General features: G+C 37.0%; 1 long non-coding RNA gene across 1 annotated transcript in view; it reads left to right on the top strand.

Moving 5' to 3' along the window:
• Window positions 1-15,501, top strand: part of LOC148655172 (uncharacterized) — a 33,424-nt gene that overhangs the window by 1,917 nt on the left and 16,006 nt on the right. Inside the window, exon 3 of the long non-coding RNA XR_015941204.1 lies at window positions 430-480. This is a non-coding gene — a long non-coding RNA (uncharacterized LOC148655172). The remainder of the gene's footprint in view (window positions 1-429; window positions 481-15,501) is intronic.

Raw genomic sequence — 15,501 nt, 5'->3', positions numbered from 1 at the left:
GAAAGCATGATTCACATTTGCGTATAGGAGCTTTCGGTCTTATAACATGAAAGGGATGCCAAGTATTTCTGAAGCTGAGCCGTCCAACTACATTTTAGGAGATAATACATTATTGTCTGGTTCAGTAATAGATAGTAACGAATTGTTAAATATCTGCTTTCAACCCATAAAGCAAAAAACATTACATTAACTTGAAATATACAGTACTGTACTGTACCTAGAGTTTTTGTAGTTGTATAGAAATATAATTGAAATGTGTGCTAACAGTTCATCTCAGGATTGAATACAATATGTCAAATACACTAAGAAGGGAGGCTGTATAGTGCTCCGGAATTCATTTCAATAGACAAGATGTGCAATACCCAATTATAATCATTTCTCTAATAGTTGTAATTTTCAAATCATTCATTTTCTTACCACTGTATCCAGTACAGGGTCACAGAAGGGCTGGAGCCTATCCTGGCAAACAACAGGTGCAAGGTAGGATATACCCATAATGGCACACCAGTCCATTGCAGACACACACAGACACAAACACAACACACACCCATTCACACCAGGGCCAGTTTTCCCAGAAGCCAATTAACCAACCAGTATGTCTTTGGACTGTGGGGGGAAACCAGAGCACCAGTAGGAAACTCATACAAACACAAGGAGAACATATAAACTCCACACAGACAGCAACTCAGGTCCAGAATTGAACCCAGGGCCCCAGCGCTGTGAGGTAGCAATACTTACCACGGATGCCGCCCATAATTATAATAATAGGAAAGATACTTCATGCCTATGTTTCATGCAGTATGTCATAAATACTGTCTGCACAAAGACAGACAAAGGCTGGAAATTAAAGAAGACGCAAACTTCATTCCACTGGTTTACCAAGATGCATGTTAAATCAACTAGGGGTCAACCTCAAAATGTTGTAGAGGTTATGACTTCTGTTATAAGTTACTTTTTTAGGACGATCATCGTCTTTTTTTGTTGTCCTCAAGACATCCTCTTCCGATAAAAAAGTGCCTCCTGTTCTTTGGAGTTTCCACTTGTGTCCTCTGGTTAGTGTGTTACTGTTCATTCTGAAGAATTCGGCTGGGTTGTCTTTGTCAGTGCCTTTGAGGTTTTAAATACTTCTGGTCCCTGCACCATCTTCTCAGCTCAAAACTACAAGGTTCTCTTCCTTCATCTTTTTTCCCAAACATAGTCAAAAGCAAAAGGCAATGGCACTTGCCTTTGTTTTGACTGCAATTAGAGTGCTTTTAAACAAGTGACTGGCAAGTAAATCAGAAGCTTAGATATTTAAACTAGGGTAATGGTAAATCTTGGCCTAAACACGAGGAACATTTGGTATTAACTGGGGGTTTTGTTTGAATCTTTGCTGATTGTTTTTTCTTTGAGTTATTAAAGAAGAATGCATCTAATGTATGTAATCATTTACAAAAAAGGTTAGAATGATAAAAAGGAATTGAAATTTGAAGCCAAATGGCGAATTGTTTATGAATACCATACATATTTCTATAATTAATGATTGCTAGTAAGCTTAGGCTTTGCCAGTACACATTACTGTAAACACACACTCAGAACACTTTAGAAATACAGCACATATTTTCACCCCTAATTAATAATTAAACATCACTAACCAATTATTCGGACTGGATGTTACATAGTGAGAAGTTGTGATGGTGCTGCATAAAATACTACTAATCAATTGCCCAAACTATTGTCAAGGGATCAGGGAACTTACTTAATTCTGATCCAGGTCTTTTAATTCTGATCCTGGGATTTATCCTTATTCAGCCAGAGACATTATTTTTTAATTCAGTAAAGTGAAAAACAGCTGTGATGTTTGGTTTTCACCTGTGGTTGATTATAAATTGCTGATAACCTACTAAAACATTCTTCAAATTGTTCAGATATCAACAATACTTTTATACGGGCATGTAGAGGCGATGTGTTCATCTACATACAGATAAGAAAAGTTAGAACCACACTCCACACAGGGGGCAGTAGAACCCTCGTGTGTACAGCACTCAAATTGTTCACATTGTTTAAACTTGTTTTAAGACATGTCTTTTCACTATCCAGTTTCTTTTGAAGTATAACATTGCTTACGACTTGGTTTTGCTGGGTCAATTTACAGCTCGTTTTTGCTTTTTGTTTCCCTTTATGTGTATTGCATATGTGCTGTTGTGTAGCCAGAAAATACATTTATTTATTAAGCCAGCCCCTGTATCACCCTGCAACTCACAACTGACAGCCCACTGAAACTAAGCAGGTGTAAGCCTGGCCAGTACCTGGATGGGAGACTAAAAACTTAGGTTGCTGCTGTTAGTGGGGCCAGCAGGGGGCACTTACCCTGTGGTCTGTGTTGGTCCTAATGCCCCAGTATAGTGATGGGGCACTATACTGTAAAAAGGTGCTGTCCTTCGGATGAGATGTAAAACCACTCTCTGTGGTCATTAAAAATCCCAAAGCGTTTCCTGAAAAAGTAGGGGTGTTACCATGGCATCATGGCTAAATTTCCCATTGGCCTTTACTAATCATGGTCTCCTAATAATCCCCATCTATGAATTGGCTTCAACACTCTGTTCTCCTTCCCACTGATAGCTGATGTGTGATGAGAGTCCCCATTACCTGTAAAGTGCTTTGAGTGAAGTGTCCAGAAAAGCGCTATACAGGTGTAAGGAATTATTATTATTATTATCCAACACAAAACAGATATAATACAGTATGTACAGTAATGACAGCTTTGGACAAAGTAAAATACTGGTAAGTGTTATGAACAAGATGTAAGAAGGTAAACATGCAATTGCTGACCTATTCACCTTGTTTGTGTTGGTTGAATAGAAACCTTAAACTACACATTAGTTTTCAGAGAACTTTCATGATTGCAAAAGGTTTGCATTTTATTAGGCTCCCAAGTGTATTGGAACTTGGCTATTGCCTAATGTTAGATAGATCAACAAATTCATGCCAAAAACTGGTGATCCTCATGAATGACCTGTGAATTCGTAAAAACTTTTAAAGTTGTCCTGGGAAACACAGCAAAGATTGAACTGAAACATGGCAGAGTTTAACAACACCTAGATGTGTTTCACTATTGCACTTCACAAGTTGTTATGATAATTTTTATGTCCACAGCAGAATATTAACTTCTTGTAGAAACAAACCTTTCCTGTTTAAAATGTGTTTGGATAATTAACTTCAAACCTGTAAAGGTATCAATCTAGTAACAATGCAGTTAAAATATGGTTCAGTGGCATACCTGCATGAACTAAGATGGCCAGCTGACCTCCATTTTGTTTTGTAATTTCAGTTTGAGCATTAAGTTGAATTTCAGTTAAAACAAAAGGTTTTGGTATTTAGTTCCAAAATGGATAGGCATCATCACATGCACAACTGGCTTTAATTTTTAAGAACTGTAATCCTATACAACAAAATAAAAGCACTGAAATCAAATAAATTGTAGTGTCAGGTTTAAACCATATACAATATAGTATAATCTTGTTACTTCATTTAAATGTACACTTGTGCTGTGGACTGTTTGGTTTTTTTATTATTTCCACATATTGTTTTGAAGAGAACGTAAAGAATCGACATTCCTTCATGTGTAACTTCCTGCAGCTCAGAAATACCCATGTGCTATATATAGAATGTGTTTCTACTACCAGCGTGAATCAATTTGCTCTTGCACATCAGTGTTGAATTTTATTTGCCAAATGTCTTTCCAGTCCTTGATTTTGTTTAAGTCTGTTCAGAATTCCCTTGTCTCCATTTCTGTGTTTGCTTCTTCCAGCATCTTGAAACATCACCAAATTGGACTGGATGGTTGACTATACCAGTATCTTGATCATTGATATACAGTAGATTGGGAAGAGCAATGGTCCTAAAACAAATACCTGCTGCACACCTTTACCTACATCTCCCTAGTAAGAGCTTACTCCCCTTAAAATAGCACTCTTTTTCCTGTTTTGTTAACCAGTTCTCGACCCATGTGCATGGATTATTTTCGATTCCTATGGCTAAAAAAAAGACCATATTATTCTGTCATTTCAGACTTCTTGTCATGAAAGGCTCAGCTTTAATTGTGGACTTTAAAGCTTAATCCATTAACACAATTCAACATTTCATCTTAGTAAATCATTAAAAACAATGTTTACATCTCAAACTGCTACTGCTGAAAGACTAGCCAATTGACATCTAATCAGATGGGAATAATGCAATTTAAATTTTAATCTTCCTTTATCTTATTGTACTCCTTTTGCACAACATACTAAAGATGGTACCTTAGTATGACAATAAAAAATACACTGTTAAAATTAGTCCAGAAGTCTTTGCTGCATACTTTAAAAATATATTTTTCTCACCTGGCCAACACAATGTCTGTTTACACATTTTACAGCATACTAGTTGCTATTAGTGCAGCAGCATCTTGATTCTTATTTTTTAACATCTGGCTAATTTCAGTAAAGTTAAAGTAGTACTCTCACAGTTGTACATCAGTACAATAGTGCAGTTTATTTTTGTAAGTGCTCAGTTATTGTCCTTTGCATTAAGCACATACAGTATATGGTTTATTACTTCCATTATGTAGAAACTTAACTGCTAATATTCTTTACTGTATTTGTTTCATAAAAGCTACTGTGGTTGGTTTGTCATGGTCTTCATATTAGTGTAGATACTGTAGAAATAATTGCATTCTACCTTTGCTCTATAGCAACCTTATTGTCACATTTGTTTACAATAGAATTTTATAATAATGCTTGGAAGCTGTCAAAACTACTTGCATTTTTAATTTTTCTCGATTTTGACTAGCAGGGCACAAAGATTTTACTTGTCAACCAAATTAGCAGGATTGGGTATTCAGCTCGCACATTTCTGTCTGTTATTTACTGCATTGTTTTAGAAATTGACTGCCCTACAGCTGTATAAATGAGTTCCAAAACCACAGAGTCTGAAAATAAACCAAGCACCACTTGTAACTCTTCTGTTGTTAAGTGTTTAAATATGTCTCTTCTTATGAGCTGGTCTTCCAGTTCTTAGTTTTTCTTTATCTACTTACTGCTCATAATGATGCAGAACTTCTCCTTAATTTTTTGTAACTTTTACTCCAGAAGAAACTTTGCTCCAAATTTTCTGAATGTAGAGTATGGGTTAAGAAACAGAACGTTTAAATGTACCTACATCAATCAATCAATCAAGGTTTATTTATCAATGCACGAACAGTACAGCACACAGCGGTGTTGACGGCAATGAAATGCTTTGTCCACAAGCTCGTTAAGAGGGATAGAGGAGTAGAAGGACAGGAATTCATAGGGATTAGATTAACGAAAAGAAAAAAAATTGGGATACAATAAATTACACAATCGCATTTTACAATACAATTTACAGATTGTGCGAAAGTAACACAAGGATAAGAGGTATTTAGCGCTCTTCATATGTGTCCTGAGAGTGCAAGTGACAGGGGGGCGCCAGTGCACCTGTCAGTTCAAGGAGGTAATTGCAGGCGTCTGCTATGGTTGGCTGTTTAGCAGTCTTACTGTCTGGGGGAAGAAGCTGTTATGAAACCTGGTGGTCTTGGTCTGCATACTTCGGTACCGTTTTCCAGTTGGTAGTAGAGAGAGCAAGTTGTGGTTAGGGTGACTGGGGTCCCTGAGGATAGACCTGGCCTTCTTGAGGCATCTAAGAGAGTAGATATCCTCGATGTTCAGTAGTGCGCAGCCGTTAGTGTTTTGAGCCAGTTTCACCACCCTCTGGAGTACCTTCCGCTCACGGGCGGAGCAGTTACCATACCAGGCAGTGATGCAGCCGGTTAGGATGCTATCAGTGGTGCACCTGTAAAAATTTGTTAGGATGTTTGACGGCATGCCGAACTTCTTTAGTCTGCGGTGGAAGAATAGGCGCTGCCAAGCTGTCTTGGCTACGAGGTTGGTGTGGTGGGTCCAGGTTAGATCGTCTGTGATGTTGACACCTAGGAATTTGAAACTGTTGACTCTCTCCACTGCAGACCCACTGATATGAATGGGTGCGTGGTCTGTTCCTCGATGCGTCCTGTAGTCCATGATTGATTGATTGATGGACAGACAGCCTAATCTTGCAGTTGAGATCTTCATCTGTCCACCATCCATTGTTGACTCTACTGTGGGTCTACAACATGAGAAGAATTGCATGGCTTGACACTGTAGGATGAGCGTTCACTGCATTCATAGCTTGTGTGTTTGCACGTGCACTGTGGCAGTAAACTATGCTGATTAATGTTTTGTGGATCCAAATAAAAGGCTATAAAAGCTTACCCTATGATTAAAGATGCTAGGAGTGAATGATCAACAAACTGTTAAGCTGTTTTAGTGAAATACGATGGCAAGAGGACTTTCTGGAATCATAGATATTCACAAATTTCCAATGCCACTCTTCCAAGGAAATCTAGTGTCCTCCATTTAAACTATAATATAAAATTTCATGGTTCTGTTATGGGCAAGTATCAAATGGGCAAATCAAACCTAAACATGATAAAGAACTTTGGTGTGCAACAAAATAAAGTGTATTATTGTTGTTGTTGTTCACAATTTTAAACAACAAGATACAAAAATGTCTTGGAAACGTCTTGGTCTTGAACTCAGGAGATTTTGAAGGGACATGATTCGTGTTCAAAATCCTCAAAGCGATTAACAAATTTTCCTCAGACAAAACATGTACAAAACATGAACCAGAAAACACATGTGGGAACTTTGAGAATTTATTATTGAAAATAAATGGCACTTTTTTTACACTCAGGGTTTTGGGACTATACTGTAGAACACGTTCTCTAGCCATTTTCTTGACACTGATACCCTATCTTCTTTCAAGAAACAAATTAATGAGATTCAATTACATATGGACAACTAAATGCTGAAAGGCCTCCTCTCATTTGTAACTCTTCTTATGTTTGTATGTTTTTATATTCTTATTTTAAAACAGGCAGCAACAGCTGGCAAAAATAACTCAGCTAAAAAAAGCAGGAATTGAACTTGAACTTCATCTTGAACTTTATTGCCATATGTAACCGGTACTGGTACAATGGAATTCTTACTTACAGAAAGTCTCTCGATTGTAAAACAAGTGTAAAAAACAAGACAAAGTGCAAACAGTGCATCAAGACAATGTACAAACAAACAATAGACAATGTGCAAGTAAACATGTAGACAGTTTGAATGTAAACAATACAGATGTGTAAACAATGATTGGAGATGTGCAATAGATAAGAAATCATAAAGAGGTAGATGGTGATGGTGTAGGTGTGGTCCGAGGGGGATGGCTAAATGTGTTCGCCAGTCTCACTTCTTGTGGATTGAAGCTATTGAAGAAATTGTAAAATCTGTAATCCCTTTAAAGACTCCAACAAACCTGTGTTAGTACTTTATCAAACACAAAAAGAATAGTGCATGTATTATTTCAGAATTAACACAGAAACCCTTTACTGACACGATAGGATTGATTAAAGATCCTGAGAGCATTTTTACTTCATCTGACACCTCTTCTCTGCTCTGGAAAACACCCAGCCTTTTCATTGGAGTAAACTTAATTCCCACCTTATTACCATTTACATATCTCAAATCAAGTTGATAATTTGTTAAGCATTCTGGTATGTTTTCCACTTAACCAACAGACACCCAAAGTGCCTCTGGATATTTTATGAAACAGTGTTTGCATAAAGACTTAGATAAAGCAACTTCTAAGAAATATGTTGAATTCCACTTAAAAAGATCCAGTCTTTCAAGATTCAAGATTCTCTGTTTCTGTAATACAACATCACATGATTATCTGCTGTTGCTAGGTGGTTATTAATGTGAAAGTGTAGTGAAAATCTGAGGAAAATAACTGTGTGAGCAGTACCTTTTATCCTTTTTTCTAAGGAATTATATTCCAACAAGATGCAACCTTAAATACAGACAATGGCTAATTGTCCAACTTACAGATATTTAATTATTGATAGTTTTGGTTCCAAGATTCAGTTTTACATGTGAATTTGGAACAAGTTGCATAGCGAACTTAGAAATTGCATCCTGACCGTGTTAACTCAAGCACAGCTCATGTTTAATACTGCCAAAGCAGTTCTATTATTATGAAAAAGTTTGAAGATTGTTAAATATAGTTCTGCAGGTGAAATCTAGTGAGAAACAGTAAGACAGAAGCCACATATTGTATCTACTTCATAGTCAGTTTTACTGAGAAATTCAGCTTGCTTGCAATGGAGTGGGATGATCTCCCACAGAGAAAATAAGGACCAACTAGGTCAGATTATGACCTGGCTAGTGGAAAGCTAAATCTTTACTTAGTTCTCATAAGTTCTTTCATTTGCTGGCTTCCCTACACACCATACATTACAAAATAACATAAAAAAAGAAAAACTCTAAATAAATGAATGAAAATTAAACCTTCACACCAATATTTCCAGGAATAATTAGGAACCATTTTGCACAGTAATGCATTTTTAAAGATTATTATTGCAGTATAGGGAGGATACAAGCAGGAAGCAGGATATAGGCTTGGCTTTGGAAAAAGAGAGTAAGAAATTCTTTCTGAAGAAATTAGACCACACACCGGCTTATTTTTCCATCTTATGGTAATATTTATAAGGTGATGTTTACACATAATAACTGAAGTAACACTCCTATTAACCTCACCCTTTAAAATAATATAAAAGTTTAAATTATATTGTTTCGTTGGTAATTCAAAATTAACTATTTTCCATTGTGAAAATGAAAATAAAAAATGGTAAAGACTATACAACTTTCTTTTGGACGTGTAGTGAGAAAATATTTTTTCATTTGGAGAGTCACATGGGAAAGTTCTTGTTTTGGGGAATGTAGTTTGAAACAATTGTTTTCAGTAAAAGCTGTTTTTTACCCTATTGACTGATACCAGTACTTGAAAAAAATTATTTTCAGTTGATCTTTTTGCTTCCTATCATTATTATTTTTCAATCTCTGCTTCGGTGAAATGTAATTCGTTTCCTTCAAATTCTGAATTCTGGCACAAAAGATGTACTGTGGTGCACCATCATCAACAATAATTCCATTGTTTAACAATGTTTAACATTGTTTTTGCAACAAAACACAGGATCAAAATTCCAAGGCACAAAAAGTGTCTTTTTTAAAACAAGAGGCAACTAATCTGCTAAGAACTGTCGAACAATCATTTTATATATGGTTTATGGCCTTTTCCCATACAGTTTGTTGGGTATACCCAACATTTTTGAGAAGGTACTTGCTCCTCAGGGTTCAGCTCATGGAGACTTCTTGTCCTTTCTTGGCAATCCATTCATTTCGAACTGCTTCATCTATTTCAGGGTGCAAGGCAGGTTGCCAGTCCCACTGCTGTCCAGTTGACACACATCCAGCCACAAACACAGCCACACACACACTCACATGAGGGCCAGTTTTCCCAGAATGCAATAAACTTTGGACTGTGGGAGTAAACCAGAGCACCTGGAGGAAACCTGTGCGAACAAAAGGAGAACATCCAAACTCCATGCAGATAGCACCTACGTCTGCAATCCAGTGCCAATCGATCAACTTCCCAGCCTTCTTTGTTTTCATTTTTAAAAAATTAGTATCTCCAATTGTTTTTATGTATTCCTGCTTCCTTTTGGAATTTCCAGTTGTGTGTTTTTCACGTCTTGACTCATGGCTATGAAATTAAGGATTTCCTGTTCCAGTCAGCTAATGTCCAGCGTTTCAACTAATAAAACCTTGATCATGGATCCTTCCTGGGGGTGAGCACCTTATCAATGGATCTCACTTGATTTAGAGACTCATTTGCAACTTCATTATCAGTAAGCAAAATAAATTTCACTTTGGAGAAGAGCATAATCTCTCTGCTGGAAATTTTTCACCACTTTAAAACTGAGTTGTTGTTTTTACATATTTCCAGAAATGGTTAATGTCAGTATTCCTCTGAAGGTAAAAGTCCTTGATCTCACAAAAAACATAACATAACATCAACATAAAAGAATCGATTCAGATAAATGTGTTTTAACGGTCGAAACGTTTCTTTTTTCTTCTTTTTTTTCCAGTGTGGAATAAACCTATTACTTGTTCCTTTGCAGCCTACGCATGCTGACGCAGCTACAGTACCTACCTGAACTACGTGTTTTATCTTTGCTTGCTTTTTAATTAGAATAGTATTTGCTGCCATTTGGTTTCAAAGCCTAAATTTAAATAAGGGTGTGGAAACCTCAACATATGAAAATGTTTTTCTTTGCATGTTTGGCAACAGGTGATGTACACAGTGCAGGTGAGCATAACAAGGAGTGTCAAAGGTAGAGCGATTCATCAATTACTTAAGAAGATAAAAACACTTAGAATTTATGCATTTTCCGAGAATACAAGTTAAGTCAAACCAAAATCTTTGTTAATATAAATCACCTGAAAATGCTGACAAATTCAGTTGGAATGCACTTTAAAAGTACATCTGAGGACTTTTTAGTTACTCATCCAGTAAAATACTCCACTTGGAGCTTCTATAAGCCAGCTAATCTATTGGAGTGGGATACATCTGGCCAGCTGCTGCTGAGTTTAGTAGAATCAGGTGGTTAAATCTCCTTTGTGCTGTGTGAAAGCAGGTACTTCTGCTTTCAATCAGCAGAGCCAATTCAGCTTAATCACTCTCTATACAGCATGGCATGGACATGACCACTGAAAAAGAGAGTGCTATCATCTTGTTTATATTCAAAGAGATGATTACTCTGGGTGGGTACAGACAAAAAGGATGAAGTGATCCACAGTGAAATGCTAACCGCAGTAATGCACCTGTGTGAAGCAAATTAATGTGTTTACCACAGAGCTTATTTGAATGGCTTCAGAATGATTCTGAAGTAAAGCTCAAAGCTCTGTGTCTGGCCTCCACCACTGCAACATGTCTCGGTCTATGCCTCTTTGCAGAATACATTGTTGCTGAAAAAGGTGAAAGTTTCAGCCTCTTTGGCAATATGGCTAAGATACTGTTATGATTGTCAAAAAAATCATATCACTCTAAAATCAGATATGTAATTTTGCATATTTGTTAAATGTTTTGATATATTCAAATGGTTTAGAATGCTACATAAGCACTAACATTCATCACTGGTAAGAGAGTTGATAAGGCACAGATGACGAGGTGATTTAAGCTGTTGAATGTTAAGTGTGGTAAAAATCAAAAGATATACAGTACAGTACATCAGCCATACACCCCGCTTATCAAGAGGGCAATACCTTCTTGCCCTTGATGTGTTGGAGGCTAGACTATGCATTTAGGGGTTACAGACCCGTAAACAGACACATGATTCTCTAGGCTCTATGAGAGGAATGGAACAGAATCCAACAAGCCACCATATGTTCTGATGTAGAGTGTGCCTCTCAGATGTATAGATTTTATTACTTCCAACATTGGCCACACATGAGCTACTAGCCTGTGACTTTCCCAATAAACCCCCTGTTGATAAACCCCACAGCTGATCGCTGATCACTGAGTTTGTGAAAAAATATTCACGAATATACAAATTTAAGGTTCCCTTGTGGAAGTTTTATTTTATTTATTTTATTTTTTATTTTGTAGCATTAGCACCTTCTGCAGTTCGCTCTTCCTTTGTCTAAAAATTACAATTAACATATAACAGCAGAAGGTGGTCTGTAACTCCTGCAGCTATAAAGGAACTACTTAGGATATTTTTGAAGATTTGATCAAATAATTGATATATATATATAGTATGTAAAGTGCCGTGTAAATCTAGAAATGTGTGTGAGGTCCTAGGGATGTTTTGTGTTCTCTGTTTTATGTTGTTTAAAAGTGGCTGCATTCTTGATATGTCAAACCTGCTCATTTCATAAACAGGACTCTATATAGAGAGACAGAGTATTGTATAAAGTTACACACACCATAAACTGGAGCATTTCCAGCATCATGGACTTTTGCCATGACTGGGGCCTGATGACAAAGGTCAGTATTTATACCACGGTGCGGATGTGCTGTGGGGGAGACTGGACAATTCAATTTTTTTTTTAAGGTCTCTCATTTAAAACCGACACTTCATTGGTAAATGAGCTTGCCCGCTGGCTCTTGGATTCTGAATGGGTTCAAAGGGCAGTCATATTTCTTCCCACGGGGCACGGCTGTTGAAAGGAGAATTAAAAAGTAAAACAACAGATTTTTTCTTTCTGGAAGGTTTTTATCATCTCAACGCATTAGGACTCTCAAGAACTGGGGGCTGCATCTGCTGTATTCATACATTCATGCATCCGAAATTAAATGGACAATCAGGACTGGGCTGAATCCTTGGAGAATACTTTGTAAACTACAGGCTTTAAGAAGATATATTTACCACGTCTTTCAATTCCATATTAGACAATTAAACCCAAATAAGGAAATCTTCAGTGTATTTAATGCCACATCACACTAAAAAAATGCAGTGAGTCTGATAACTGCAAGCAGCTGGTATGAACAAGGTCCAAAAGCTTAGGCTATAATAAACTCCAACAAAATTAGATTTGATTAATGCTCAACTATGGCCTTTTAAATAATTTTGTCCTTAGCTATGAATGGAGTTGCCAAATGAAGGATAAACTAGCCACAAGGGCACAATCAAGACAACAACATTGTCACTGCGTAGCCTGTTCTCATCAGATCTCAGACATCAAGCAAGGTTAGGTTTGGTCAGTAATGGGCCAGAAGGCCTCTGAGAAAAGGAAGCTGCTGCTTTAATGTGTGTGGGTGGACCAGTAGGCAACACTCTTTAATCTGACTATTATTTACATATCCGTACCCCATAAGAGTGACCTGGGGCACTGTGCTGTAGGAAACACTGTCAAATGATATTAAATTATATATTAAAAATAAGTCCTGATTGCTTGGTCATTACAGATCCCATGTCACTATTCGTATGAGTGAAGGTGTTAATCCCAGTTTTTCTGGCTAATTTTCTACTGTGGTCTTATAAAACCAAACCTCCCTAAATACAGTATATACCTCCCCATTCTGGGGATGTTATCCTTGTCTTCGTCTCCGATGGATTACCTGGTTAACGGATTATGGACTGCTCTCCCACCTACCCACATGGACATGCCTGGACTCAGATGCCTTTGGTTGTTCCCCTATGCACTGGATCACAGACTGTCACTGCTCACTACTGTCACAATAAATCCTGTGTCTTTCCCCGAAGTCCATCTCCTGCCTCTTCCGGATTAAACCGTCACGCATAGGGCCTTTCCTGCACACTCCATGGGAGGCCGACCCGGCTCCAGTAACAGCTATGCAATGTAAGCCATAATTAAGTGACAATTTGCAAAGCATCCTAACTAAAACTTACTTTCATTTAATCAAATGTAAATTAAAACTTGCTTTCCACCTTTGCAGAACATAACACTCTGATTTTAATATTACTCAGCTGTGACCTAATAATGCCAATAACAAAGGTCCAAAGGAAAACTGAAATCATGCTATCCAGATTCCATTTCTTTTGAAGACTTGCATAAAAAAAGCAGTCAAACTTTAACTTTGGAAATTTGATGTACGACGTTTTGCTGCTAAAATGCAGCACGGATATCTTTTTTGCATAGTCTTTTGGCAAACTTTGTAGAAATCGGTGGAGGTGCCATTTGAGATAGAGGACATGGCCACACTACACTGATGCAACAGGCACAAACTGCAGACACAATGTGTACAGAATGATTGCTGCTCAATATGTGCACCATTAAATAAACTGATAAAAACACATACTTCATCTTTAAGCAAAGGTATATTTGAGAAGAACACAGGAGTTGCCTGTCAAGACTGAGAGGCACACAGAGAAAAAACCTGCTGGAGACTTAAAACTGAAACAAAAACTCACCTTTCAGGAGGGATACACCCTAAAGCACAGGGTCAAAGCTGTGCTGCAGTAGCTTAATAATATGTCCCTGTAGCCCAGTTCAATTCCTGAACAAATCCTGCTTGACTTCTACTGAAAATCAGTTGAAATTGCAAATTGATTAATACACAAGCTTAAGCAAATCCGCCAAAATGTATCACAATTGCAACAGACTTAACCCCCCCAAAAATGGTGGCTGGAATTGCTGCCAAAGGTACCTCCATCAAATAGTGGATTCATGGGTCTGAATAATTATTAATTCAATATATTTCAGTTTTTCTCTGCAGTCTTTGCTACAAACATACTGTATCTTATCTTTAGAAGCCCTTAGTTTGATCACTCAGATATTGTATAAAATATTAAGTTTAAAAACACGTGTACGCTTCATATGGTAAATTCACAAAATGAGACACCATTAGAATGGTCTGAATACTTTTTCAAAACACCTTATCCTGCTTCCCTATGCGCAATGTGGGCTATTGATAAAACTGACACTAACATAATTAGTCAAAAAGTAGATATTATCTGTTCAGGGATCTAAAAATATTTGTGCTTTTACCACACAGCTGGCTGTATGAAGAAAAATGAACAACAACTTTCTCCTCCCCAGCATGTCTCTCCACAGAGTTTTCAAGCTTTTAAAATGGTATTGTACATCAAATTAAAGTACAGGAAAGGGTACCAAATACCTCTTTTGCCATGAGAACCTAGAATTTCTAGTAGCTGCCTTCAATGTACAGTACATTATGTTTCTATGCTATATTGTGGAAAACACATAGAAAAAACAGTTCCAGACCTAGAGTGAAGGAAATACCCATCAGTGAAACTCCCTTTTTAAATTCCCTTTTTACTATAATACTGCCAAGACTGAGCAATGTGGTTTTGCCTTTGTCCACATGTGTCTAGCGTGATTGCCAGGAGTGATTTCCTTTGATTGGGGCAGTAAATGTTGCAATATTTAGCTGGCATTTTCATGTTCTAGGTCTAAAACATTTTACAAAAACACCAACAAACCATTTCTGAAGAGTTGTACCTTATGTCAGAGGAATGATATTTCCATTACTGTACTGCAGCCTCAGACAAGATTGAAGGCAGGGAATCAGATCGTTACCTAAATGCTGCTCCCAGGATTTGCATAAGTTAAAGCCTTACTTTGAAACATCATCGCTATACTTCCATTATAAGAAACATGAGCTATACTTAATATGAAGAAAAAAATGACTTACAGATAGTATTATTTTAATAGGAAGACAGCCTTATTGAGATGCTGATATATTCTGCTCAGCGGAACTTTTCTCTCCCTGTGCCTGAAAATGAAAGAAAAGCGTTAACATTTGTCTAATCAAGGACTAATCACTGTAATGTCCTGTTTGTGGGATTATGAACATGTTGTCTTTCACTTAGAAGGTTTTTCAGAATTGTTTTAGATGATGCAGTATTTTGACCAAAGCAAAACAATTCTTGAGATTGTTTTGATTTTTATTTTTGTGATTCTGTGGAGTTAAAAAATGTATTGACAGATTTTGAAGATTACCCCCTATCTGGGATAAGATAGTATGCTTAAAAGAGCTAATAAACTCTAATTCTATAAATACATTTTATTCTTGAAAAAATTAAACATACAAATTCTGGTAAATTGGAAAATA

This window comes from Lepisosteus platostomus, chromosome 9 (genome assembly GCF_059453375.1).
Source record: "Lepisosteus platostomus isolate fLepPlt1 chromosome 9, fLepPlt1.hap1, whole genome shotgun sequence".
Lineage (NCBI taxonomy): Eukaryota > Metazoa > Chordata > Actinopteri > Semionotiformes > Lepisosteidae > Lepisosteus > Lepisosteus platostomus.
The sequence above is the reverse complement of the archived record's forward strand: the minus strand, read 5'-3'. Positions and strand labels throughout refer to the sequence as shown.